Genomic DNA, 27,795 nt, shown 5'->3' with positions numbered 1-27,795 from the left:
ATTGTGTCTGGGTTGGAATTGGCAGATTGTAGAAGATGTGCAGGAAAGATGGGAGACAAGTGATAACCCCATTGTTCACAAAATTTAGGACTACTCTTTTCTGCCTTGATATTTTTTCATGTTATATTCTGAGTGCTAATCTGACTGTCTCTTGTTTGACAGTCTTAATGAAAGTATCTTTCAAGAAACAGATGCTGCAATATCAATCAATGAAATATGGTAATGAGATCCGTATGTTCATGTTCCTACTGGTGTTTGTCTCAGAATTTGCATTCCATATTTTAAAAACTTACAACTTTTTTCACTTTCTACAATATTTGTGTGGATTAGATCTTTCCCTTTACAAAAGTTTGTGAAAGAAATTCAGAAAGCAATCAGGCCAGTCCTCCATGCTTACATAAGGTGCACTGAGCTTCTTTAGGAATTTTGGAATGGTGTTGCCCTTTTATTATACCATGTTTGGCAATCTATACTCTAGTTATATATAAAGTGAGCTTTCTTCAACTTTACAGAAAACTTTTAGGGACAAGGAAGCAAGTACATAGATCCAAGAAGAAGAAGAAGAAGAAGCAACTGTATCAAACAATGTGGAATAAAGTATAGTGATTGAGTGTAATTTATGTCCAATGTGAATTTTAGTTGTTAGGCTTGAACACATATATAGACTTGTAATTCATATTTTCAATTAAATGTAAATCATATTTTACTCAAAGAGAGTGGAATATTTTGTATGGTGTAGAAATTTAATGGCAAATTCAGCATTGATAATACTATAAATAAAATTACAAATTTAACAAAAAAATAAATAGAAATCATTACAGGTTGCTAATGAGTTATTAGCGACGACTTTCAGCTGTTGCTAATAAGTCATTATCTACACACACCATCGATGATATTGATCTGCAACGACTTCTAGTCGTTGCTAATAACTCATTATCAGCAACGACATGATAGTCGTTGCTGATAATGGGTTATCAGCAACGACTTTTAGTCGTTGCTGATAATGAGTTATTAGCAACGACTAGAATTGCTAATAACTCATTATCAGCAACGACATGATAGTCGTTACTGATAATGGGTTATCAGCGACTTTCAGTCGTTGCTGATAAGCCATTATCTACAGATAATTCACTATTGATCTGCAACGACTTTTATTCGTTGTTAATAATCCAGTATCTGCAACGACATTTGAGTCGTTGCTGATAAGTACACACTATTAGAAACGACACCCATTTTCTATTCCGTTTTTGTTCGAAAGAAAGGGCGACGACACGAAGCTTATCAGCAACGACAATTTTGGTTGCTGATAAGGAACTATCAGCGACAACAAAAAGTCGTCGTTGATGAGCAACAAGGACCATCTTTTTGCAAGGACTTATCAGCAACGATATCTCTATTAGCGACGACTTTTACACTATCAGCAACGACAAATTGTCGTTGCTAAAGACCAAATTTCTTGTAGTGACAATTGCACCACATCCACAGTGCATGCATCTGTCCCCAAGAACGCTTGAACCGTGACGTTTCTGGAATGACATTACTTTAAGATTTATCTTTTGGAATGACATTACTGTAAGATTTATCTTCTAGATATGGCCTACACACACACACACACACACACACACACACACACACACACACACACACACATATATATATATATATATATGATTTATTGTATTTAAAAATAAATTGTATATACAGTGTACGGTATGGTAATTTAATTATATTAAATTTTCTAATGGAATCAAATTAATTGTCAATGGCATTAATTTGTAAATTGATATCAAATCAATTTAATCAATTAATTATTCTTTGATGGGAGGAACAATTACGGAGTATATCAATTTTGAGGTCCCTAATCTAGCCTATAAATAAAGAGGCTGTGTACTCCACTAGTACGACATTCAGTAGGCATAGGTTAGAAAATACCTCTTATTATTTTGTTTTAAAAAGTTCTTGAAAATGCTTGAACAAAACCCTAAATCTTTTCTTTTATTTTCCGCTGCGTATTAGTTTAGCATATTAAATATGTTTATGCTAACCATTACTTCATTGGCAATTTTTCCACAACGATCCAACTATTTGAGGTCCAAGAATTGCAAGTGCCAAAAGTTATTAATTGCATAGTCAAGTCCTGTAAATCACCCCGAAATAATTCCTAGAGAGATCCATCACTATCATCAAGATGACTTTCCTAGTCCCAATTTATTGCCACCGGGAGAATTCGATGTCAAATTAAGAATTCGACTATATGTATTTAGCCAAAAGAAAAGGAACAATGTATACAAGAGGTCATGTTTACCATGTTTTACCAGAATCAATTATGCTCATGGAAATAAATGTATCAAGGATCACTCACAAGTTTCAAAGAAGAAATTGCCAAGAAATTTTGTCGGCCAGGAAAGACTGGACATCAGCATTGACATTGGCTTGGAAAGAAGTTGAGCAATGCAACTTGCTTGGTGTTGTCTTTTTAGTGACTTTAAGGAGCACCATAGAATTGATAGTTCCGTGGTTTCAAACTTTTATGAGGGGCGGAATTAGGTAGGACTTTAAGGGACTAATGTCCCCTCAAAATTATAAAATTATTTTTAAATTTTATGCTTTTTATATGATATCTCTTCCAAAATTTACAAATGTCTCTTCAAAATTTTAAAATTATCTCTAAATTGTATACCTTTTTTCAGTTATGTCCCTCCCACACTTTAATGTCTAGTCTAGTTCCGGCCCTGCTTTTTGTGGTTAAAGTAATTCAATCATGATTATAAATGTATTTAGTTGGAAGAGAAGGAACAATATATACAAGAGGTGATTTTTTCAGCGTTCTCATGGAAATATTTACGTGGTATAAACTGGCAACTGTTCGAGCAATTTTTTTTTCTAGTGAAGCGAACTTGAAGCATTAAGCATTGGATGAATGGATTAGAAAAAATAGGGGAAAAAAAAAAGCATTGCTTTTGCATGAATGACTAAATTAAATTACATGGAAATTACATGGCTCGACTAATTGTTGCTGTCAAATGTCGATTAAGAGAAATGCTAAACTTTCTAAAATTTTCTTCCTAAATGATGTGTTACAAGACGCATGAGATTGTGATATATTTTTCAAAATAATAGATCAAATGAGATTGTGATATATCATTTGATAATCAAATTTTAGTAAAAAATTTTGAGATGTGTAGCACGTCGATTATTCGTTGCTGTCAAGTCATGACAACCTTTGTCAAAGTCGTTATTCTCACTTACACCAATTTTCTTAATGTCGACCATGAAAGGTTGGACATCAGGATTGACATTGACTTGGAATGTCTTCATCATGACTATTCTACTTTCTACAACTCTGTGAACGGCGTCCTTAAGCCAGGTAAAGTCTTGCTAGATGAAGAAAATATGGTTGTACATGTTAGTGACTCGGGTTCTCAATTCTTTTTCCTTTCTCTTTTTTGGTGGTGGGTTCTTCTTTTATATGTATATATATGCATAGCCTCACTTGAGCTCGCTCTAATCCCCTTTACCTCGATCATGGAGAAACTTAATTGTTTCCTATTCCTCCTTTGTGTGTCACCTCTGGTCATGTTGCAATTTTACATGGCAAGCTTAGTTATTGCAGCTGTTCCCAACTTTACCACAGATCAATCTGCTCTTCTTGCTTTAAAGGCTCAAATTTCTTATGACCCGCACAATGTTTTGACAAACAACTGGTCCACCAGCTTCTCTATTTGTAACTTGGTTGGTATCACTTGTGGTTCCAACCTTCATCGAGTCATCGCATTAAACCTTTCTTACATGGATCTTATAGGAACCATTCCTCCACATGTGGGAAACCTTTCATTTCTTGTTAGTCTAAACATTAAAAACAACAGTTTTCAAGGCTCTATTCCCAATGAGCTGTCTCATCTCTACCGGTTGCAACACTTATCATTCGGATTCAATGACTTTAGCGAGAAAATGCCTTCTTGGATGGGGCTGTTGTCCAAACTTCAAAATTTGTTTCTATATGGTAACAAATTCTTGGGGACTATTCCTCCTTCTCTATCTAACATATCTTTGTTGCAAATAATTGATCTTAGTCATAACCAACTTTCGGGTTCCATTCCAACCTCAATCTTCAACATATACAGCTTGAAACAAATTTATCTCTATGACAACATGCTTTCTGGTCCGATGCCGTCCATTATTTCCAACATGTCATCATTGCAATTCATTCACCTAGGAGCTAATAAGCTTTATGGTACTATTTCACACACTTTGTTCAAGTGCAAACAACTGCAATATTTATCATTAGCGAATAATGATTTCAGTGGAAGTGTACCTTTGGAAATTGGGGACTTAACCATGCTCACAGATTTATACCTTTACAACAACATCTTTGGAGGTATGATTAGTATTCTTTTAGTTTTTAGTCACTTGCAAGTTTGAGTATTTGTTTCCAAATGGTTACTGTTTTGTAGGTACTATTCCACCCACTTTGTTCAAGTGCAAACAACTGCAATATTTATCATTGTGGAATAATAAATTTATAGGAAGAGTACCTCAAGGAATTAAAAACTTAACCATGCTCATAGCGTTAGGCCTTTCTCACAACAACTTTGGAGGTATGTTTTGATTGATTTTATGGATGACATCATTGACTTTTTCTTGCCTCAAATTAGGGTTCCCTTCAATTAAAAGTACAAAATAATTTGTCAACAACTTATAAGGAAACAAAAGGATTTAAGGAACTCTGGGGAAAAAAGAAAGAAAGAAAATTCTTGTGAATTGCAACCTATTGGTTATTGCTACTAGGTTCTTAATGACCCTCTTCCTAACTTCCGAGTGACAGATTGGTGATCGGTCTGGTATGTCGGTCGAGCTTTTCTTAGTGTGTCTGCCTGTAAACACGTACGAAGCAGTGTAGCAAAATCAAGATGATTCCAATAAAGATGTTGAAATAAAAGTCAACAAAGAAAATAAAAATCAACAAAAGACGGCTATGTTTTTTTTATGTGTTTTAATTTTTTTAATTTTTAATTTTTAATTTTAATTTTAATTTTTTTGTTTTTTGTTTTTGTTTTTAATTTTTTTGTTTTTCATAAAGTATTCTGATATGATATAAAGCCATGAAGGTAGAAATATTTGCATGATCAATATGAGTTGCAAAAATTATATACGTCGCCAAAAAAAGTTGTAAGTCACTCTCATCATATTGTATTTGATATTTGATTAGTTTAAGAGAAATTGTGATCTAAGGCTGTATATGTACTTAAGGATTCACACGTATGAAAAACCAGAGAAAGAAAATACACATTATGGCTCATTGAATACACAATATATTACCAGTTGCCATGCACAGGCCACCCCAGAGCAGGGGGTGGCCGTTGAGCCACCCTGGCCTATGAGGTGGATGCTCGGCTAGGCCCATGAGCTAGGTGTGGCTTGTGAGCCACGCCTAGCTTGCTCTAGGGTAGGCTTCGAGCCACCCCCATCCCCCAACCTTTTTTTTTTTCTTTTTTTTTTTTTAAATAAGTTTTTAATTTTAAGGTTTTTTATATTTATAAATTTTACATTTTTTTTAATTAAGAGTGACACATGTCATCATTCTGTTGGTGCTAACGTAGTACAATAACGAAATTCGTCAAGTGTTTCAACGAAATTTGACTACAAAGACTGAATTGTTATTTTAGTCTGCCCCGAGGACCTCTGAATTATTTTTTATACCGCAATGAACGATTTATAGTTTAAACCAACCAAATGGAATGATTTTGTATTTATTGCTATTTATTAATTAGCTCTTAATTTGAAGTTTTTGTTAGTTTATTACACTTGTTCACTTGTATGCACGATTCATTTAAAGCATTTTTTTTTTTTTTGAATAATAACGCATGGTTGTTCATATTATGACAGGTGCAATACCAAGTGAAATTGGAAATCTACAAAGCATTAAGCTCTTTGATGTCAGTTTCAACAACTTTATTGGTCCAATTCCATTTGAGATATTTAACATCTCAACAGTACAAGTAATTTCAATGGTTTGCAATAACTTATCAGGCCATCTTCCATCAAATGTAGGCCTCTTCCTTCCAAATCTCCAGCAACTTATTCTTTGGGAAAATCAACTAAGTGGAACAATTCCTAGCTCTATCTCTAATGCTTCACAACTCACTCTGTTAGAGTTGAGTAACAACTCATTTTCAGGCTTAATTCCTAAAGCACTTGGTAATTTAAGGTTCCTTACAGGGCTCGGCGTAGCAAACAATAATTTGACCATTGAATCTTCTACTCCAGAGTTCAACTTTTTCTCTTCTTTGTCAAATTTGACATATCTAAAACAGTTACAGTTGTCAGGTAATCTACTGAATAACATCCTTTCTGATTCCATTGGAAATCTCCCAACTTCTCTTGAAGAACTTTACATAGATCGTTGCAATATTAAGGGCAACATTCCTAGAGATATAGGCAATTTAAGCAACTTGATGACTTTGTCTCTACAGTTTAATGAATTGGCTGGACTTATTCCAACTACTGTGGGAAAATTGCACAAGCTTCAAGGATTGAGAGTTGATAATAATAGACTAGAAGGTCTCATCCCATTTGATCTTTGTCATTTAGAGAGCTTGTTTGAGTTGAATTTAGGTCATAATGAGCTTTCTGGACCTATTCCTGCATGTGTAAATAATCTAACTTCTCTAAGATATCTTTACTTACACTTCAACGAATTAACATCTAAGATTCCCTTGAGTTTGTGGAGCCTCTCTTATATCTTAAAGGTCGACTTGTCATCAAATTCTCTAAATGGCTCTCTCTCATTAGAGATTAGAAATTTGAAGGTGTTGATGGAATTGGAGTTATCAAGAAATCAACTATCTGGTGATATCCCAACAACAATTGGTGACCTCAACGATATAGTTAATCTTTCATTGGAGGACAATAGATTAGAAGGCTCAATTCCTGAATCTTTTAGTAATTTGATAAGTTTGGAATTCTTGGATCTTTCCATTAACAATTTATCTGGAGAGATTCCTAAGTCCTTAGAAGGACTTTCACAACTCAAGTATCTAAATGTCTCTTCAAATAGACTGGAAGGAAAAATTCCTGTAGGAGGACCATTTGTATACTTCTTTGCTGCATCATTTATGTCAAATGATGGACTTTGTGGTGCTACTCGATTTCAAGTTCCCCCATGTAAAGAAGGTGCTTCTCGACCCAAAAATACCGCAGCAGCATCTATACTAAAGTATGTATTACCAACAATTGGGTTAACAATGCTTGTAGTTGCTTTTGTATTAGAATGGACAAGACGCCAAAAAAGGAATGCAAAACTTCTGGTGGAGACAAAATCACCACAACTAGCGACATGGAAAAGAATTTCCCAACAAGAACTTTTTCAAGCAACAAAAGGGTTCAATGCAAGCAACTTACTTGGTAAAGGGAGCTTTGGATTAGTATACCAAGGGACCCTTTCAGATGGTATGATTGTTGCAATAAAAGTTTTCAACTTGGTAGTAGAAGGGGCATTCAAAAGTTTTAAAACTGAGTGTGGGGTACTACGCAACATTCGTCATCGGAATCTTATTAAAATCATCAGCACGTGTAGTAACAATGACTTCAAAGCTTTTGTATTGGAATACATGCCTAATGGGAGCCTACAAAAGTGGTTGTATTCTCAAGACTGTTGTTTGAGTATCTTACAAAGACTAAATATAATGATTGATGTCGCATCAGCACTAGAATACCTTCATTATGGTTATTCAACACCTATTGTTCATTGTGATCTAAAGCCTAGCAATATCTAATTAGATGAAGATATGGTCTCACATGTTGCTGATTTTGGAATTGTCAAACTGTTAGGTGACGAAGATTCTATGATGCAAACCATGACTCTTGCTACTATTGGGTATATGGCACCAGGTGATATTTTTAGCCTACAACTAGAACTTGCATGTTTATCATTATACTCATTTATACACAAATAACTATAGTTTTTTGGTAGAATATTGATTTTAACACTTTATATCTTTGGAATATATAATTATGTTCTCATGATTAATTGTTATGTTACACGTAGAGTATGGATTGAAAGGAATTGTTTCAACAAGTGGCGATGTGTATAGTTATGGAATTTTGCTTATGGAAACTTTCACAAGAAAGAAACCTACTGATGACATGTTTGGTGGAGAAATGAGCTTGAAGCTTTGGGTAGAGGAATCTTTACCCCTTTCAGTAACTAACGTTGTTGATGCCTATTTGTTGAGAACTGAAAAAGATTATGCTTCTATGGAGAATTGTATGTCATCCATAATGAGATTGGCGTTGCAGTGTTGTGATGAGTTACATGAGCAGAGGATTAATGCAAAAAGGATTTTAATCACACTCAACAAGATCAAATTGAATTTTCTACAAGATATTGATGGAAGCTAATATGAGAACATCAAGTTTGTTTATAGCTCTTTCAAGTTTGTACATGCTTTTGAAAGAATATTATATTTTTAAGACTCCACTAAAGATATTTGTTTATAGTCATTGATTTGTTTATAACTAGTACAGTTAATGATTGTAGTTATCACCTATAGTTAGAAGCCAATGGGTATTCTACGTTAGTCTCAAAGTGTTGAAGGTAAAAAAGTCACTATTTTTGGTATCGGGACACAAATGAAAGCAATTGTGGGATTGTAATTTTTTTTTTTTTTTTTAAAGTACATTGAACAAGAAACAAACAGCTAATAGGCTTAATGCAGAAATAAACTATAAAGCAACTTACATTAACAATGTAATAGGAGGTGGGTCTTTCCCACTTACAATAGAAACTGAGGGAAGGGGAGGAGTAGTGGGAATGCGGCCAGAAAAAGATTTGGTTGCGGCCCAATGTGCCACTGAGTGGACACAAAGGTTTGCATTTCTATTGACTCTTCTAGCACTCTAGGAGATGGAGATTGGAAGAGAGTCAATGATATCGTAAATAACAGATGAGATGCGCCAATCTGGAGGATTCTTGGGATGTTGCAAAGATAGAATAACCACTTGAGAGTTACTCTCAATGATAAATTTCTTAAGATTAAGAGAAGTAGCAAAAGAAACAGCTAGACACGCAGCTAAGGCTTCGCCATAATTTGGTAAACAAGGAGAACTAATTTGGGATATCATACTAATAATATGAACTTTATGATTTCAACAAATCACTGCTTGTGTTAAAAAAGTATCCCGGGTTACTGTGTCAAAATTGATTTTGTAACCAAGACTTGTAGGAGGTAGCCACCGTTCCACTGGAGTTGGCCGGGACTCGATGCCAAGCAATGAAGTGCTCCATAGAAATCTTGTTGATATGTTGAGAGACTTGAACAACATCAAAGGAGAGAGCATCATGAAAGGCTTTATTTCGGTAATGCCAAAGAAGATCACACGACACAGCTTTAAATATTTGTAACATGTGGTGATCAGTTATAAGGATCCCTAGAGATGTTGGGGAGATAAACAACTCAACCCATTCTACCATATATATTAGAGAAATTAAGAGCCGTAGAATCCAAGGGCCAAAAGGAGTTGCGCCAGACTACCTGAGAAAATGTGCTGTTGGAGAATCTGGCTTTCACTCGAAGCCTTTGTCGACGCATGGGGGTCCTCTCATGGCCTTAAACCTCATATCTTCAGTCTAGGTGCTTAGTTCTAGGATCATGTCTGGAACAACCATTCTCCCTTCGGTCATGCTTACAACCTCATACATGGTAGGCCTAAGTGACGGGCAAGGGTCTTATGTTCCACCTATTCATTGATATACTTATATGTAATGAACTATATTTTTATCTTACAACTAACTCATAATGTTATAATTAAGCAAAAAAAAATAATAATTATTGGTAAAGCATCCTTGCAAGACTTATTGAGACGAATAGGAAAATGCATATGCAAAATGGAAAAGTTTGCTAATTAAGTTCTTGTTTTCATTAGTTGTTGTCTAAGATGAATGTTATAAACCTATATATACCATTCATCTTGAGGGATCGATTCAGTTGTAAATAGGTGTTGAAGTTAAACTTATTAGTTAGACAGTTAGTTACCGACACATGACACGTGATGTAATAAAGATAGTTAATTAGTTACTTTACTCTGTTTTTATACTTGTATAAAGATAGGATTCTTCGTATCATTTACACAAAATATTAATTGAAATCATTCGTTCTCCACATGCATTTCATCTTCTATCTTTCTCTCTACTTTCTGATTCTTGATTCTTGCACATTGCAATTCTGTTAGTCAAGGTCACGCTTGCGTTCAGCATTTGTATTGTCCACTATCATTGAATTTGAGGCTCATCCTTTTGTTATCATTTTTTACGGGGATAACATGGCATTGAATCTGAGAAAGGTATCCACAAGACCCAATCCTATCTCTGCCACTTGCAGTGCCGGCTCTTCCCTTAGGCGAATTAGGCAGTCGCCTAAGGCCCCCAAGAAAGAAGGCCCCAAAAGTTACATTCCCCCAGTAGAAAAAGGCCCCAAAAATTACACTTCTCAAGGCCCAATTATAGTCTGATAAGGAAAGGAGGGAAAAAAAATTCATTATCTATTTTGTCCCCTATTTATCTCTTCTTTACTTAAGAGACTCTTAAACTTCCATAAAAAAATTCAGATGCAAAAAACACAACAATTAATACTAAAACAAACAGTCATTAATTATCTCTATTTTGGAAGATTCTCACTCCCACAAAAAATCAATAGTCAGAACACAAAGTTGGCCAATAAAAAGGCCCAAAAACCATAAATATGAACTTTTTGTTCTTGAAAGAAAAAAGACACAAATCCTACTTGAACAATCTCTCCAGCAAATTACCAAAACTACTCTTTGAAATGGTCTATGATTTCCTCGAGCAGCCATATGATAAGAAGCCCATGAATCCAAGATCGCCGTAGCCACCTCTCGCCTCATCTTTGCCCCTCCTACGGCAATCTCTCATGCCCAAGGTCAGATCTGCAATTTACTTTCGATTTCTTTTTTGATATTTAGAGGTCTTCTAGACCTTTCTTCCACAAGATTTTATGTTCTCATGAGAGCATGCTAGGCAGCATGCACAACCACACCTTTTCCTTTTGTATTTTTTTGTCATCTTTTTTATTATTGATGGGGAACGCAATCAACGCATGGCTGTTGAATAGCCATGTTTTTCCTCTTTTTTTTTTTTTTTTTTTGGATGGGGAGTGGTGATTGTAATCTTAAACTTCTCGCCTAAGGACCCCAAATATATCGAGCTGGCCCTGGCCACTCGGTGTGTGTGTGTGTGCGCGCGCACGCGCGTGTGCGTGCGTGCTTGATGACCCAAGGATAGGCCTAGATATTAGGTTGACGCTGACGTGGCATTTGACGGAATCTGTTAAAATTTTTAACGGAATTTGACTGTAGGGATCGATTTGTAATTATTACTAACCACAAGGACCTCCCATGCACTTTTTAAACCATAAGGAGTGAAAAATAATTATGGCATACCACAAGGACCAACGGTGCAATTATCCCTATTATTTATAGTGCATTAACTCTGGAGCCAAATTCTGAGTGTGTGGAAGAGAAAGATTTTAATTTGGCCGTTTCAAATATTAGAATGAGTTATCTAAAAACAACACAAGAATTATTGAAAACATGCTGAATTGGAAATAATGCATGAAAAGAAAGTTCCACACAAAAAGGGGATTAAAATTAAAGGACAATGGAAAAAGAATCAACGTAATAAGACTTACTAACTTTGGAATAGTACATAAATTAAGAGTTAAATACAATTCACCCTTTAAAGTTGTCATACATTTTAAATTTGACTACCAAAGTTTAAAAATTTACAATTTACCCCCCCAAGTTTTCAAAACTGTCAATATTGCCATTCTATTTGACTTATCTGTCAAATCAGACGGAATTTTGAACACATGCGGATCTCGTGAATTTTTTTTTATGTAAATTTATCCATTTTACCCTCACTCCAAAACGTCGTCATTTTGCCTTTAGGGGGGCGAATTGAAAATTCAGGAAACTTTGTGGAGGCAAATTGCAAATTTTTAAATATTGACTAACAACTAAAAAAAAAAAAAAAAAGGAAAAAAATACAATTTAGTCCTCTAAACTATTATCATTTTTCCAGATGGCCCTCCAAACTACCAAGGCTTGCACTCTGGCCCCCCAAACTACCAAGACCTTTGAAAAATGTTCCTTCGAGCGAAATTTTCCGATACAAATAATAATAAAAAATAAAATAAAAAAAAATTCAAAAAAAATTCAAAAAAAAAAAATCAAAAATTTAAAAATTTAAAAACAAATTAGAAAAGATTTTAAAAAATAAATTTTTATTTTAATTTGTTTTTAAATTTTTTTTATTTTTTAATTGAAAAATGACACGTGACAAGGGTATTATGAGGATATTTCGCCAAAAGAGGCATTTTTCAATGGTTTTGGTAGTTTGGGGGGTTAGAGTGCAAGTCATGATAGTTTAGGAGGCCATCTGGAGAAAATATGGTAATTTGGGAGGTTAAATTGTATTTTTCCCAAAAAAAAAAAAATAAATAAAAATTATGTTTAACAAAAATATACACATTGACTAACAATAATTATATATATTCAAATTGGGAGAGCCATAAATAACATCTAACAATAAATTTAAATTACCGATAAAAGTTCAAACATAAACTATAGTTATAAATCAGTCCCAGAACATGTTTTTTGTCCACCAAGTTAACAGATTCTGTTAGTCAACCACGTCACACTCAATAGGAAACCGACATGTGTCCATTAAAGTAAAAAATTATAAAATCTAATATTCATCCAAAAAAAAAATTATAAAATCTAATAAAAATAAAAATAAAAACAAAAAAAAAATATTTGTTTTTTTTTTAAAAAAAAAAAAAAAAAAATTTAAAAAGAGAAGCAAATACTAAAGGGGTGGCTGCCCCAAAGGTATTTAGAGGTGGCCCAAAGGCCACCCTTAGCCCCTAGGCGTGGCGCGCGGCTACATCTGGCACCTGGGGGTGGCTGCGGGCTCCCCTAAGGGCTGGGGGTGGCCCTCAATATATATGTATTTTTGTAATAAAAAATAAAAAAAAATTATAAAAACAAATATTTTAAAAAATAAGTTTTCAGAAATTTCAATTCACCCCCCCCCCCCCCCCCCCCTAAAAGGCAAAACGATGACGTTTTGAAGTGAAGGTAAAACAAAAACATTTGCATAAAATAAAAAAATAAAAAAAAAAAAAAAAAAAAAAAGTCATGTGACACACGCGTTCAAAATTCCATCTAATTTGACGAATAAGCATACAAAATGGCAATGTTGACAATTTTGATAACTTTGGGAAGGCACATTGCAAAATTTTAATCTTTGGTAGCCAAATTGAAAATGGGTGACAACTTTGAGGGGGTGAATTGTATTTAACCCATAAATTAATGTAGGGTCTTGAACAATTGGATGCAAAGGCATTTTACGACTGCACATTCATGCAAGGCCATTTTGGAACTCCACTTTTGTCCCTGGGAAAAATATTATTGTCTTCAATTACTTCCCTTTATTTTGCACATCCATGGCATGATTTAATATAAAAATCTGGTTAAGATCTTATATGTATGCAGATCTTGCAAAGGAGTCGTTAGAGGTGTCACCCGAAGGAAATTAAATTATGAAGACATATCACTTTCCATACTAGCCCCTCTTGACCTTTGATACTTGCCTTGTTGAGCCCGCATTCCAACCAAAGATGAAAAACCTCTATAAAGGCCCAATCATAGGTAGACAAGTCCTCTCACCCTTCTCACTTACATTTTGTCTATATACCCTCTTGATTTTACCCTGGTTCCGCCATCACCACCGATGTACCACTCTGACTCTTGGTTCTTTTTGCAGGTCTCCTACACGGACATTCGACATGCATGGACATTGTATCAATAGTTGGGTTTGTCTTTCAGAACAAGAATTCTAGCCGAACCATTGTTCTCTGAGACAAAAGACTAGCCATGACAAACACACAGTTTAGGAGAACATAAGAGGCTCTTGTCGGTATCTCCAGCCCACTACACCCCCAAACAAATCCTCGTATGAATCATTAGCCAAATCCTTAACAACATTCTCCACCAAACAAATCCTTAGATGAGTTGTCAGTCAAATTCTCATCAACATCCTCCATCAAACCCCCAAGAACAATGCCTTCTGGCATTGGAAAACCACCTCAATCAAATATCCAAAACCATGAACCTCCTCCTCTGGTAAAACTTCGAGCTGATGCAATATTGCTAGGCCAATTAGAACCAGGGCACCGAAGGTAGCCCACAACGACCAATCGGAACCAAACCAAAAAACTGTTGGAGAAGACTATGAGAGCATCATAGGGAACATTATTGAGAAGAAACCTCCATCATTGCCCCAACGAGAACATAAAAAACATGTGAATGCTCGTCTAATTGAGCTGCAAACCAACTCAAGTAAGTTGTTAAGAAGGTTGACTGTTGGTACACTTCTGTCATTGATAATATCCACCAAGCAACCAACCTACCCTTCACATGGAAGATCGTAAAGCTACCACTCCCTTCGAAGTTCAAGGTTTCCCAGATTGACTTGTGTGACAAATTCAAGAAGCTAGGGGGTCATGCAGAAACTACAAGGCCTACATGACCTTGAAAGGGTTCTGAACGAGATCATGTGTCGAGCCTTCACCCTCACATTGAAAGGACCCGCAAGAGGTGGTTCAATAGACTCTCATCAGGATTGATCGAGTTGTGCATTGAGTTGGGCAAACACTTCCTTACCCACTTCGCCAGCAACTACAAGCGAAAAAGACCGTCGGCCTATCTGCTCACCTTGAAGCAAGGAGAAAATGAGTCCATTAAGGATTTCATGGCTCGCTTCAACACGGAGGAGCTCTCAGTGAATGATCACGCTTCTTAATACCCCAACTGTAGAAGTATTAATGTAGATCCAAGGCAATCCATATTTCAAATGGTCGGAGCAAATGAATTCAAACCCCGATCAATGTTGTAAGGATAAGTACTATCAATTTCACCAAGACCATGTTAAGGAAAGTGATACAGGCCATATAGGACCACACACAACTGACACAAGTAATGATGATCCTGGAATAATACTCAAAACAGCAAGAGAAGATTGTGCCATATTCAGTCCAGACAACCATGGTAATACAGCAGCGAAAAAGGAAAGAAGTGTAGACCAAGGTGAAGTACAAAAGGAAGGTGCTGGAGCTTACACTAAATCAGTGCAAACAGGGAAAGATATTCAACCTTATTTGAATACAAGATCGTAATTCTCATAAGTAGTCAATATACTTGTCTGATACTCATGTAATTGACAATCCCATATTTTGTGGGATTGTCCAGCTATTCATACCTTGTAGAACACTGCAGCCTTTTATATAATGCTACGGCATTCACTACTTTTTGTATTAAGGAAAATTTTCCTTTGTTCTTCAAATCATTTTATGGTATCAGAGCCTCAAAGGCCTACGCCCAAATTCGATCCTATGGCTTCAAGCTCTTCCTCTCTTCTTCCTTGTTTTGCTCTCCCCAATATCTCCCAAGGTAGCTTTACCAAGCTTGAAGGTAGCTCCAATTATTTACAATGGCAAACTCAATTTATGCCAGCATTACGTACCTATGATTTAATGGGTATTGTGGATGGCTCTGAGCCATGTCCACCATAATTTCTGGTTGATGATAAAAACCAGAAAACCCTCAATCCAGACTATGTTCTCTGGACAAAGAGAGATCAGTTTCTGTTGAGTTGGATTAATGTCACACTCACAGATAAAGTGCTGTCCACTGTGTATGGACTCAACACATCAAAGCAGGTTTGGTCTGCTCTCTCGAATTGCTTTGCCTCTCAGTCAACATCTCACATAGCTCATATCAAGCGTCAACAGCAGAGTCTTAGTCAAGGTTCTAAGACATGTACTGAGTATCTCCAATTTGCTAAATCATTGGCCGATCAACTGGCTGCTGTAGGTAAAACTATTGATGATGATGATCTCATCTCATATGTCATTGGTGGTTTGAATTCTTCTTTCAATGCTTTTGTCACTGTTGTCTCCTTTAATACTCAAATCAAGCCACTAACATTTGATGATTTCCAAAATGAGCTTTTGAATCATGAAATGTTGATTAATCAACAACAATCTGATGCAAGCCAACACCAATCTGCTGCAACAGATATCTCTAGCTTTGCACTAGTCACACAAAAAACACCACAACAATCTCATCCAAAGAACAAGTAGCAATGCAAGCCCATTTCTCGGCCTTTCAACTCAAAGCCATCCTTTGGCTTTTCTGGCCAACGTGCTCTTTTATGATCTGCTGCACCAAGACAGAATTTCAGCACTAATGTCAACAACAGGTCTAAGGCCATAACACCTAGTAATTTCTTTAATAATTCTGAAACTCGTCCTCCATGTCAGATTTGCGAAAAAACTAGTCACCAGGCACTCGATTGCTTCCATCGCATGGACTACTCCTATCAAGGATGCCATCCTCCACCTCAACTTGCTGCTATGGTGGCACAAAGCAATGATGTGTATGATGACCAGTGTTATGCTGATATTGGAGCAAATGTGCATATCACCAATGAACTCGAAAACCTGTCAATTAAGCAACCTTTCCACCAAAAAGACACAGTGGCTGTTGGCAATGGTGCTGGTCTTGCCATTGAAAACACTGGTTCAACTACTCTCTCTTCTCTTCATTATAAATTTCATCTTCATATTGTTTTGCATTGTCCTACAGCTTCAGCCAATTTGTTATCCATTTGGAAATTTTGTGCAGACAATTTCTGTTACTTTATATTGATATCTACTCATTTCTTTATTAAGGACCTAAAGACTCATGTCACCCTACTGGAGGGCAAAAGTGAGAATGGGCTCTATCCAATAAGGTTGCCAAGGAATTCTCCCAAATATCTCCAAGCCTTTTCTGCTTTGTTTGGAATAAAAACATCTACTTTGGGATGGCACTTTAGATTAGGTCACCCTAGGACTGATGTTGTTTCTAGAGTTATTCAAGAATTTCAACTTCCTGTTTCTTGTCAAAATTTCAATAAAGAAGTTATTTGCAATTCATGTCAAATTGGTAAAAGTAAGAGGCAACCATTTTCTTTGTCCACTCGTGTCTCTATCCAACCTCTGCAGTTAATTCATAGTGATGTATGGACATCCCCTGTGCAATCCGTGAGTGGCTACAAATTTATGTAATATTGATAGATGATTACTCGCGATACACTCGGTTTTATCCTCTGGTTCATAAATCTGAAGTCTTTAATAGTTTTATTAAGTTCAAACAGCTTGCTGAAAATCAATTTTCCTCTAACATCAAACAACTTCAATCTGATGGAGGAGGGGAATACACTTCACTGCAGTTCCAAGCTTTTCTTAATAAACATGGGATAATACATAGAAAATCATGTCCATACACTTCTCAACAAAACGGTTTGGCTGAAAGAAAATTATGACATATTTTAGAGATCGGTCTCACCCTTTTGGCTCACTCCCATCTATCAAATAGGATTTGGGTAGATGCTTTCTTAACTGCTGTCCATATAATCAATAGGCTTCCTACTCCTACCCTTGATAATGTCTCCCCCTTTACTAAACTCCATGGCAAGGATCCTAATTACCAATCTATGCGTGTCTTTGGCTGCAAGTGTTATCCCTTGCTTAGGCCTTACAACAAACATAAATTGGAATATCGATCCAAGCCATGCATTTTCTTAGGGTATCATTATGCAAGGTACAAGTGCCTCGATCCTCTTACCAACAAGGTCTACCTATCTCGACATGTCATATTTGATGAGAATTCCTTTCCAGCCAAGGAGAAAGTTACTTCCACAATGTCCTCCAAACTGCCTACTTGCAATGAGGCTTCCTTGACCATACCCGTAAGTCATTCTTTCCCTCATATTGCTGTAATTCCTCCTAATACAAATTCTGTTTCTGGGTCTACTACTGAAACCAACACACAATCTCACATTGTCCCCTCATCCCCAACATCACATACCACTACTCCCTCTCCACATGAAGATTTTGGTAGCCCTCTATCTGCAGAATTTATTTCTGCAACTCCTCAAGACACAATTCTGGCTGAGTCCAATTCAGCTGCACCCAAATTAAACTTTGATGCACCAGTTTCTACAGAATTTCCCTCTGTACCTCATACTGAGCCTTCCCTCGCCCATGCCGGTAATCCAAACCAAATTTCAGTTGCTCCCTCTCATCATATGATAACTCGGTCACAAACTGGTTCACTTCAGCCAAAGTCCTTCCCTGATTATAAGATGTTCTCTTCCACCAAATACCCTCTCACTGTTCTGCACAGTGTCCTTAGAGAGGTTGAACCCAGTTCATATCACCAGCCTGCCACCGGAAGAATCCGAACTGCAGCTTCGACAATGTACTCAGACAATCAGTCCCTCATCACTGTAAATTCAACCACCCCCCTGTTTTTTTCCCATTTTGGAAGTACTTTTTGGTGATTTTGGGAATTACCCATTATCTGAAGCAGCAGCTCTTGGTGAAAGGTTGCGTTATTATCTTCCTGTGATGTCTGAGTCTGGAGCGCTTATTTACCCGACGGAATCCAAGTCTGTGCTTAAATTCTCCCAGAATAATATGGTTGGCAAATTGGATAAGCACCTGATTGAGGAGGCTCTTGAAACTTTCGGTGTTCCCAAGGCTTCTTCCGTGCTGTCTTTTGGGGTTGTAACCAAGCCCTTGTTAGATCTAGTAAAGGACAGGATAGTGTCTACGCTTGGGTGCTCGCCTTTGTTGTCTTCCTTAAAGGTGGGTGACCCTTTGTGGGGAGGGGGTCTTGAAGAGCTGGATGGTCCTCACGGGACAGCTATCGATCTTAGCTTATGTTTTCAAGCTTTGGGGGTCTCCTGGCTCTAATTGATGTGGAGAATTGTCTAGACGATCTAGTCTCTACTCCTAAGTTTTAAAAGGAATTGTAAAGTGAAGAACTTAGAGTGCACAATTAACTATGTTACCAGGGGTTTCGGTTCTAGGTGGGGCAAGGCAAGAGGTCTTCTGAAGTGAAGTTTTTGTCTCTGGGTTCTTAGGCTAGTTTTGTAGAGGTCTTTCGGTTCTCTCTTTTTTTGGATTTTTTGGGTGTTTTTTCTCCCTCTCCCCTCTCTCCTGTTTTAGTTTCCTCTTTGTATACTTTCTGCATATTTTGGAATGCCTTTTGCGTTTTTAATAAAATCTTCTCCTCACTTACCAAAAATTTTCTCCTTTTTTTTTGGGTATTTTTCCTCCCTCTCTCCTCTCTTGTTTTGTATACTTTATGAATATTTCGGGGCTCCTTTTGCATTTTTAATAAATTTTTCTCCTTGTAAAAAAAAAAAAAAAAAATACCACCATACATGGTCCAGGGCCACAGAGTGGGAGAAGCAAAGAGAGGGAAAAGCAGGCTGGCAAGGAGACGTGGAGAGACTAGGTAGCATGGTCTGTCGGATTGGGGGACAGTTTATTTTTTGGTACCCATCACCTGACAGCTGTCTGACCCCCGTCAGAAATCCATTTCCCTTACTGATACGTGGTTCAAAAATCTTACAACCCTTCTTTTTGACAATGCTGAGAACCCCATATCGTGGATCCTTCTGTGGATCCTGCATTGGCCAAGAATTCCTAGATTTGAAAGAAAAGGATTAATTTAAATGTTATTGACATATAAATGGCCTCAACCTCAAAAACCTATACTAACCCCACTAAAACTGAAGCCATTATATTATCTCTTGTTTTCTTGTATAATAGCTGCTTTTTCTTGGTGCCTTTGATGATTTGTTCTTTGCCTTTTGGTTGGATTATTGGAGTTATCGCATTATTAGTTTAGGGTTTATCTTCTTGACGGTAGGTGATCCACTTAAAAATGATTGAAAACTCCACTTTTTGTAAATTACAGTTTGAAGATGATGGGAAACTCTAGGTACTTGGCAATAAAGATCATCAAAAAAATAAAGATTAATTAGTAATTGGATGTTGCTGCAGGTGAAAGAGCTTGAAATGCAGCTGTTGAGTTGTTGGCTACATATGAAGACTACACATTTTTCATCAGCAATTCATTCTGTTGGAGATAGGTGCCAGCCTAGAGGAGAGGTGCTTGAACTCTATATAATGCAAAGTTTTTCCTCTTCTAATGATTTTGTCTTTATATAAACAATTTTTTTTATTCATTTTCTCTGATTTGTTAATTTAATGCTTGAAATGCAGTTAACCAATTTTAAGAAGTTGTTCAGGATGAGATTGCAAAGCTCAAGGCTAGTTCATCTTCAGTTCCACAAAACCATCCTATAATATGCCAATTTATAGAAGCTATCTGGGTATGTTTTCTCTCTATTATTTTATGTGGAGTTTCTTGAGTGTTGGACTATTTAAAGCATAGGCAAGAATTACAAATTTTTACTACTAGATTTTTTACATTTTTTCTATTTTAAAATTCCGTGTTTAAGTGTTTTCTACTTCTTATTTTTTATCTAATACATTCTTACTGTGTTACTAATGCTAATGTATTAGTAAGAGAGAAGAAGCTAGAAAGAGGGAGAAGAGACAAGAAGCTAAGTAGAGAAAGAGAGAGAAGAGGGAGGAAGCGAAAGAGAGAATTAATTTCTCATAATTTTATTCGATCAAAGTCCATCTTCATTGAGACACGAGACACTTAAATAGACTAAGAGACAAAACCCTAGGCCAATACCCATTTACTGACTTACCTAACATAATCTAGGGCAACACCCATTTATTAAATTTCCTAAAATCCTTTAGGACAATCACCTCCTTATTGAATTACGAAAGACAATACCATTGACTCTTGAAATCAAATAAAACATAAAATTAAATTCTAATAACCGTTATAAACCAATATTTCGCGTTTTTCCTTTTGTATCATTCTCCCTTGGTTGGAAAAAACTCGACCTCAAGTTTTGAAATACTAAAAGGTTGGAAACATAAGCTCAGAAAAATTTATGGGCCCAAGCCCAACTTCTAAATAAGGTGTTAGGTTTTTAATTGGCATATTCGGTGCTCAAAACAAATGTGTATGTAATTTGTGGTTGGGTAGATTTGTACTTACGATTTGGGTTGAAAAATGCTCAAGAAAATCAAGTACATCAAGCTTCGTTTGCAGGCTTATCCGCTAGTGTCCGGACAAAATGCTCTGGCAGTGTGCATTGTCTGCTGGTTCGTCTACTGATGTCTAGACGGTTGTTTAGATAGAATGTTTCTTTTGTTGTTTTGTTCATTCATGTCCAACTTGAAGAAACAAAAGGTTTCGTTTTCTTTGGCCTTCATACTTGTCCGGATGATTTGAGAGACAGAAGCTTTGGTCTACAGTTGCGTTTGATGGTGTCCAAGCAACTCGTAGTATAAGGCAAGAAACCCTAAGGATGTTTGGATATCTCACTAACTTGTCCGGACAACGCCACATAAAACCTAAACCGACTTTAGGTTTTCTGTTTGATTTTTCCAAGTTTATGAAAGGACTATGAAGGCACTATTTTAAGAAGCAAGCAGAGATGAGTAAGGCTGATATTGTGAGATTCTATACACTAAAAGCTTAGCAATTTCATTGTGTGATTAGAGAAACATTTAAGATAAGCTGAATAACATTTATTCTCTTGGAGTGATCAAACCACAAGTTGTTCTACATCAAAAACAACTTGAATTCTGCAGCTGCTGCAATAGAATGAAAGTGGGCAAGGGGGTGTTTGTTTGGGTACAAATGTCTATCTAATTCATTAAAAGGGTTGTTTAGTGTATTTTGCCTGTATTATGAATTCTTCTTAGTGTTGCTTTCTTAGGTTTGGCCGTCTTTGAGTGGTTTTATCTTTGATGTATTATTCAAAGGGTTTCCATTTTGTTAACAAAATTTGTTGTGCTGATGTATGATTGGTTTATGCTTTCTTAGTGGTTTGATATCAACTTTTTATTCTGCTGCATAATTGTTGGTTGTGAGCATTGGGGTGTAAATTTTGCATTTCAATTGGCATCAGAGTGAGGTTCTCTCATTTTGGATTAAACTCCTAAGTGTGATCCTTGTCCCCAATTGTCAATGGCTCACTCACAATCTCTGTTGGTACCACCCTATTTTGATGGGTACAATTATGCTTGCTGGAAAGTTTGCCTGAGAGTCTCCCATAAATCTTTAGACGAGCATGTCTAGATGACCACTGAGAAAGATTGGAAACGGCTAGAAATGCCTCTGTATCAATGGTCCAAAGATGAGCTTAGTGAGTGTAATTGGAATAGGAAAGGCCTAAATCTGTTTTCATGGTCATGTCTCCTGAGGAATTCAAGCGAATTTCTCTTTGTGAGATTGCTAAGGAGGCATGAGAAATCATAGATGTTACCCATGAAGGTACTAAGGCTGTGAAGAATTTCAAATTTCAGATGTTAACATCTAAGTTTGAAGAAATTAATGAGGGATGATGAGACGTTCGACGAGTTCTATGCTAGTTGAATGATTTTGTAAATTCTAGTTTCAACCTTGGGAAAAAGATTCTTGACAATAAGATTGTCAAGAAAGTCTAGAGGTCTCTACTTGTAATGGCTCACAGAAAAGTGCTAGCCACATCTATACTATCAATCCAAAATGACTAATCAATTTAGAGATTTCTTAGAATCTATTATAAAGTTCAGTTTCACCTATAACAATGTGGGACTTATGGTTCCATTGATGGTGGTCTTTTTTGGTTGGTCCATGGCTCTAGAAAATATCCTTACCATGAAAAATCTTTGAAAGTGGCATGACATTGTGGTTGATTGGTGTTGTTTATGTAAATGGAATGGGGTATCTGTGGGCCATTTTCTACTTCATTGTAAGGTTGCTTATGCCATTTGGAATGTGACAAACAATTGGTCCACCAGCTTCTCTATATGCAATCGGGTCGGTATCACTTGTGGTTCCAGCCATAATCGAGTCATTGCATTAAACCTTTCTTACATGGATCTTATAGGCACCATTCCTCCACACGTGGGAAATCTTTCATTTCATTTTAGTCTAAACATTGAAAACAACAGTTTTCATGGCTCTATTCCCAACAAGTTGTCTCATCTTTACCGGTTGCAACATTTATTCTTCGGATTCAATAACTTAAGCGAAAATATCCCTTTAGGGATGGGGCTGTTGTCCAAACTTCAAAGATTGTTTCTATATGGTAACAAATTCTCAAGAACTACTCCTCCATCTCTATCTAATATATCTTTGTTGCAAATAATTGATCTTAGTCAAAACCAACTCTCGGGCTCCATTCCATCCTCAATCTTCAACATATACAACTTGCAAGAAACTGATCTTAGAGACAACATGCTTTCTGGTCCGATGCCGTCCATTATTTCCAACATGTAATCATTGCAAGTCATTAACCTAGGAGCTAATAAGCTTTATGGTCCTTTACGTATGGATATGTTTATCTTCCCTACTTACAAGAGCTTGGAATGTCTAATAATCAGTTTTATGGCCAACTCATATTCACTTTGTTCAAGTGCAAACAATTGCAATATTTATCATTGGCGAATAATGATTTCATTGGGAGTGTACCTTTGAAAATTGGGGACTTAACTATGCTCACAGAGTTATAACTTGACAACAACATCTTTGGAGGTATGTTTAGTATTCTTTTAGTTTTTAGTCACTTGCAAGTTTGAGTATTTGTTTCCAAATGGTAATTGTTTTGTAGGTACTATCCCACCCACTTTGTTCAAGTGCAAACAAATGCAAATATTATCTTTGTCGAATAAAAAATTTATAGGAAGAGTACCTCAAGGAATTAGAAACTTAACCATGCTCAGAGCGTTAGGCCTTTCCCTCAACAACTTTGGAGGTATGTTTTGATTGATTATATGGATGACATCATTGACTTTTTCTTGCCTCAAATTGGTACCCGTCAATTAAAAGTACAAAATAATTTGTCCACAAATTACAAGGAAACAAAAGGATTTAAGGAACTCTTTGGAAAAAAGAAAGAAAATTCTTGCGAATTGCAATCTGTTAGTTCTTACTACTAGGTTCTTAATGACCCTCTTCTTGACTTCCGAGTGACAGAACGATGATTGATCGGGTATGTCAGTTGAGCTGTTCTTAATGTGTCTACTTGTAAACACGTACCAAGCAGTGTAGCGAAATCAAGACGATTCCAATAACGATGCGGAAATAAAAGTCAACAAAGAAAATAAAAATCAACAAAGACGGCTATGCTTTTTAATGTGTTTTAAATGATTTTTTTTTTTTTCCCAAAAAGTGTTATGATATGATATGAAGGTTAAAATATTTGCATGACCAATATGAATTGCAAAAATTATATACATTGCCAAAAAATTGTAAGTCACCCATCATATTGTATTTGATTAGTTTAAGAGAAATTGTGATCTTAAGGCTATATATGTACTTAAGCATTTATACATATAAAAATCCAGAGAAAGAAAATACACATTAGGGCTCGTTGACTACACAATATATTAGCAGTTGCCATGCATAGGCCACCCCATAGCAGGGGGTGGCCTTCGAGCCACCTCGGCCACCTTTAGGGTTGTTCGCGCACCACCTCGGCCTATGAGGTGGATGTGCGGCTAGGTCCATGAGCTAGGTGTGGCTTGCGAGCCACTCCCAGCCTGCTCTGGGTTAGCCTTAGAGCCACGCCTGTCTCCGTCCCCTTCCCCCCCCCCCCCCCCCCCCCCCAAATCCACCTTTTGATTTTTATTTTTTTTTTTTTTTCGTTTTTTTTTTTTTTTTTTTGAAAAAAAAAGTTTTTAATTTTTAGGTTTTATATATCTATACATTTTATTATTCTATTGGTGTTGACGTAATACACTAACGGAATCTGTCAAGTGTTTCGATGAAATTTGACCGTAAGGACTAAACTGTTATTTTGGCTTGCCCCGAGGACATCTGAATTATTTTTTAAACCGTAAGGAACGATTTATAGTTTAAGTCAACCATATAGATTGATTTTGCATCTATCCTTTTTTATTAATTAGCTCTTAATTTGAAGTTTTTGTTGGTTTATTACACTTGTTCACTTGTATGCACGATTCATTTAAAGCACATTTTTTTTTTTTTTGAATAATAACGCATGGTTGTTCATATTGTGACAGCCTGACAGGTGCAATACCAAGTGAAATTGGAAATCTACAAAGCATTGAGATCTTTAATATTGTTTTCAACAACTTTATTGGTCCAATTCCATTTGAGATATTTAACATCTCAACAGTACAAGTAATTTCAATGGTTTGCAATAACTTCTCAGGCCATCTTCCATCAAATGTAGGCTTCTTCCTTCCAAATCTTCAGCAACTTTTTCTTTGGGAAAATCAACTAAGTGGAACAATTCCCAACTCTATCTCTAATGCTTTACAACTCACTCTCTTAAACTTGAGCAACAACTCATTCTCAGGCTTAATTCCTAAAGCACTTGGTAATTCCTTGAGTGGCTCAATGTTGCAAACAATAATTTGACCATTGAATCTTCTACTCCAGAGTTCAACTTTTTCTCTTCTCTGTCAGATTTGACATATCTAAAACAGTTAGATTTGTCAAGTAGTTTACTGAATAACACCCTTTTTGATTCCATTGGAAATCTCCCAACTTCTCTTGAAGAACTTTACATAGATCATTGCAATATTAAGGGCAGCATTCCTAGAGATATAGGCAATTTAAGCAACTTGATGACTTTGTCTCTACGGTTCAATGAATTGTTTGGACCTATTCCAACTACTGTGGGAAGATTGCACAAGCTTCAAGCATTGAGAGTTGATAATAATAGACTAGAAGGTCTCATACCATTTGATCTTTGTCATTTAGAGAGCTTGGTTAAGTTGTATTTAGGTTATAATGAGCTTTTTGGACCTATTTCTACATGTGTAAATAATCTGATTTCTCTAAGATATCTTTACTTACACTTCAACAAATTAACTTCTACGATTCCCTTGAGTTTATGGAGATCTTAATGGTTGACTTGTCATCAAATTCTCTAAATGGCTCTCTCTCATTAGAGATTGAAAATTTGAAGGTTTTGATAGTATTAGAGTTATCAAGAAATCAATTATCTGGTGATATCCCACCAACAATTGGTGACCCCAAAGATATAGTTAATCTCTCATTGGCGGACAATCGATTAGAAGGCTCAATTCTTGAATCTTTTAGTGAATTGATAAGTTTGGAATTCTTGGATCTTTCCAATAACATTTTATCCGGAAAGATTCCTAAGTCCTTAGAAGCACTTTCACAACTCAAATATCTAAATGTCTCTTTCAATAGATTGCAAGGAAAATTTCCTGTAGGAAGACCATTTGTTCACTTCTGTGCCGCATCATTTATGTCAAATGATGGACTTTGTGGTGCTCCGTGATTGCAAGTTTCCCCATGTAAAGAAGGTATTTCTCTACCCAAAAATACCGCAACAACATGTATACTAAAGTATGTATTACCAACAATTGGGTTAACCATGCTTGTAGTTGCTCTTGTATTAGTATGGACAAGACACCAAAAAAGGAATGCAAAACTTTGGGTGGAGACAAACTCATTACAACTAGCGACGTGGAAAAGAATTTCCCAACAAGAACTTTTACAAGCAACAGAAAGGTTCAATGTAAGCAACTTACTTGGTAAAGGGAGCGTTGGATCAGTATACCAAGGGACCCTTTCAGATGGTATGATTGTTGCAATAAAATTTTTCAACTTTGTAGCAGAAGGGGCATTCAAAAGTATTAATACTGAGTGTGGGGTACTATGCAATATTCGTCATCGGAATCATGTTAAAATCATCAGAATGTGTAGTAACAATGGCTTCAAAGATTTGGTATTGGAATACATACCTAATGGGAGCCTACAGAAGCGGTTCTATTCTCAAGACTGTCGTTTGAGTATATTACAAAGACTAAATATAATGATCGATGTCCCATCAGCACTAGAATACCTTCATTATGGTTATTCGACACCTATTGTTCATTGTGTTTTGAAGCCCAACAATATCTTATTAGATAAAGATATGGTCTCACTTGTTGCTGATTTTGGAATTGTCAAACTGTTATGCAATGAGGATTCTATGATGTGAACCATGACCCTCGCTTCTATTGGGTACATGGCACCAAGTGACATTTTTAGCCTACAGCTAGAACTTGCGTGTTTAACTATAGCTTTTTGGTAGAATATTGATTTTAGCACTTTATATCTTTGGAATATATACAATTATGTTCTCATGATTAATTGTTATGTTACATTTAGAGTATGGATCGAGAGGAATTGTTTCAACAAGTGGTGAAATGTATAGTTATGGTATTTTGCTGATGAAAACTTTTACAAGAAAGAAACCTACAGATGACATGTTTGGTGGAAAATGAGCTTGAAGCGTTGGGTAGAGGAATCTTTACCCCTTTTAGCTACTAACGTTGTTGATGCCTATTTGTTGAGAACTGAAAGAGATTATGCTTTTATTGAGAGTTGTATGTCGTCCATAATGAGATTGGCGTTACAGTGTTGGGATAAGTTACACGAGTAGAGGATTAATGCAAAAAGGATTTTAATCACACTCAACAAGATCAAATTGAATTTTCTACAAGATACTGATGGAAGCTAATATGAGAACATCAAGTTTGTTTATAGCTCTTTCATGTTTGTACGTGCTTTTGAAATAAAATTATATTTTATTTTTAAGACTCCACTAAAGAGATTTGTTTATCGTCATTGATTTGTTTATAATGGGTAGAGTTAATGATTGTAGTGATCACTTATAATTAGCCGCCAATGGGTATTCTAAGTTAGTTTCAAAGTGTTGAGGGTAACAAAATCACTACTTTTGGTATCGGGACACAAATG

The 27,795-nt window shown here is 36.2% G+C and overlaps 1 non-coding gene and 1 pseudogene across 1 annotated transcript; both read left to right on the top strand.

Annotated features, from left to right (window-relative positions):
* Nucleotides 1-3,591: 3,591 nt before the first annotated feature.
* LOC133876217 (receptor kinase-like protein Xa21) lies at nt 3,592-16,220 on the top strand (annotated as a pseudogene).
* LOC133876597 (small nucleolar RNA Z247) lies at nt 15,957-16,095 on the top strand. The gene has a single exon (XR_009901588.1). It is a non-coding gene; the product is annotated as a small nucleolar RNA Z247 (small nucleolar RNA).
* Nucleotides 16,221-27,795: the final 11,575 nt, after the last annotated feature.

The sequence above is a fragment of the Alnus glutinosa genome, chromosome 8 (assembly GCF_958979055.1).
Source record: "Alnus glutinosa chromosome 8, dhAlnGlut1.1, whole genome shotgun sequence".
NCBI classification, from domain to species: Eukaryota; Viridiplantae; Streptophyta; class Magnoliopsida; order Fagales; family Betulaceae; genus Alnus; species Alnus glutinosa.
This window is presented reverse-complemented; position numbering and strand designations above follow the sequence as displayed.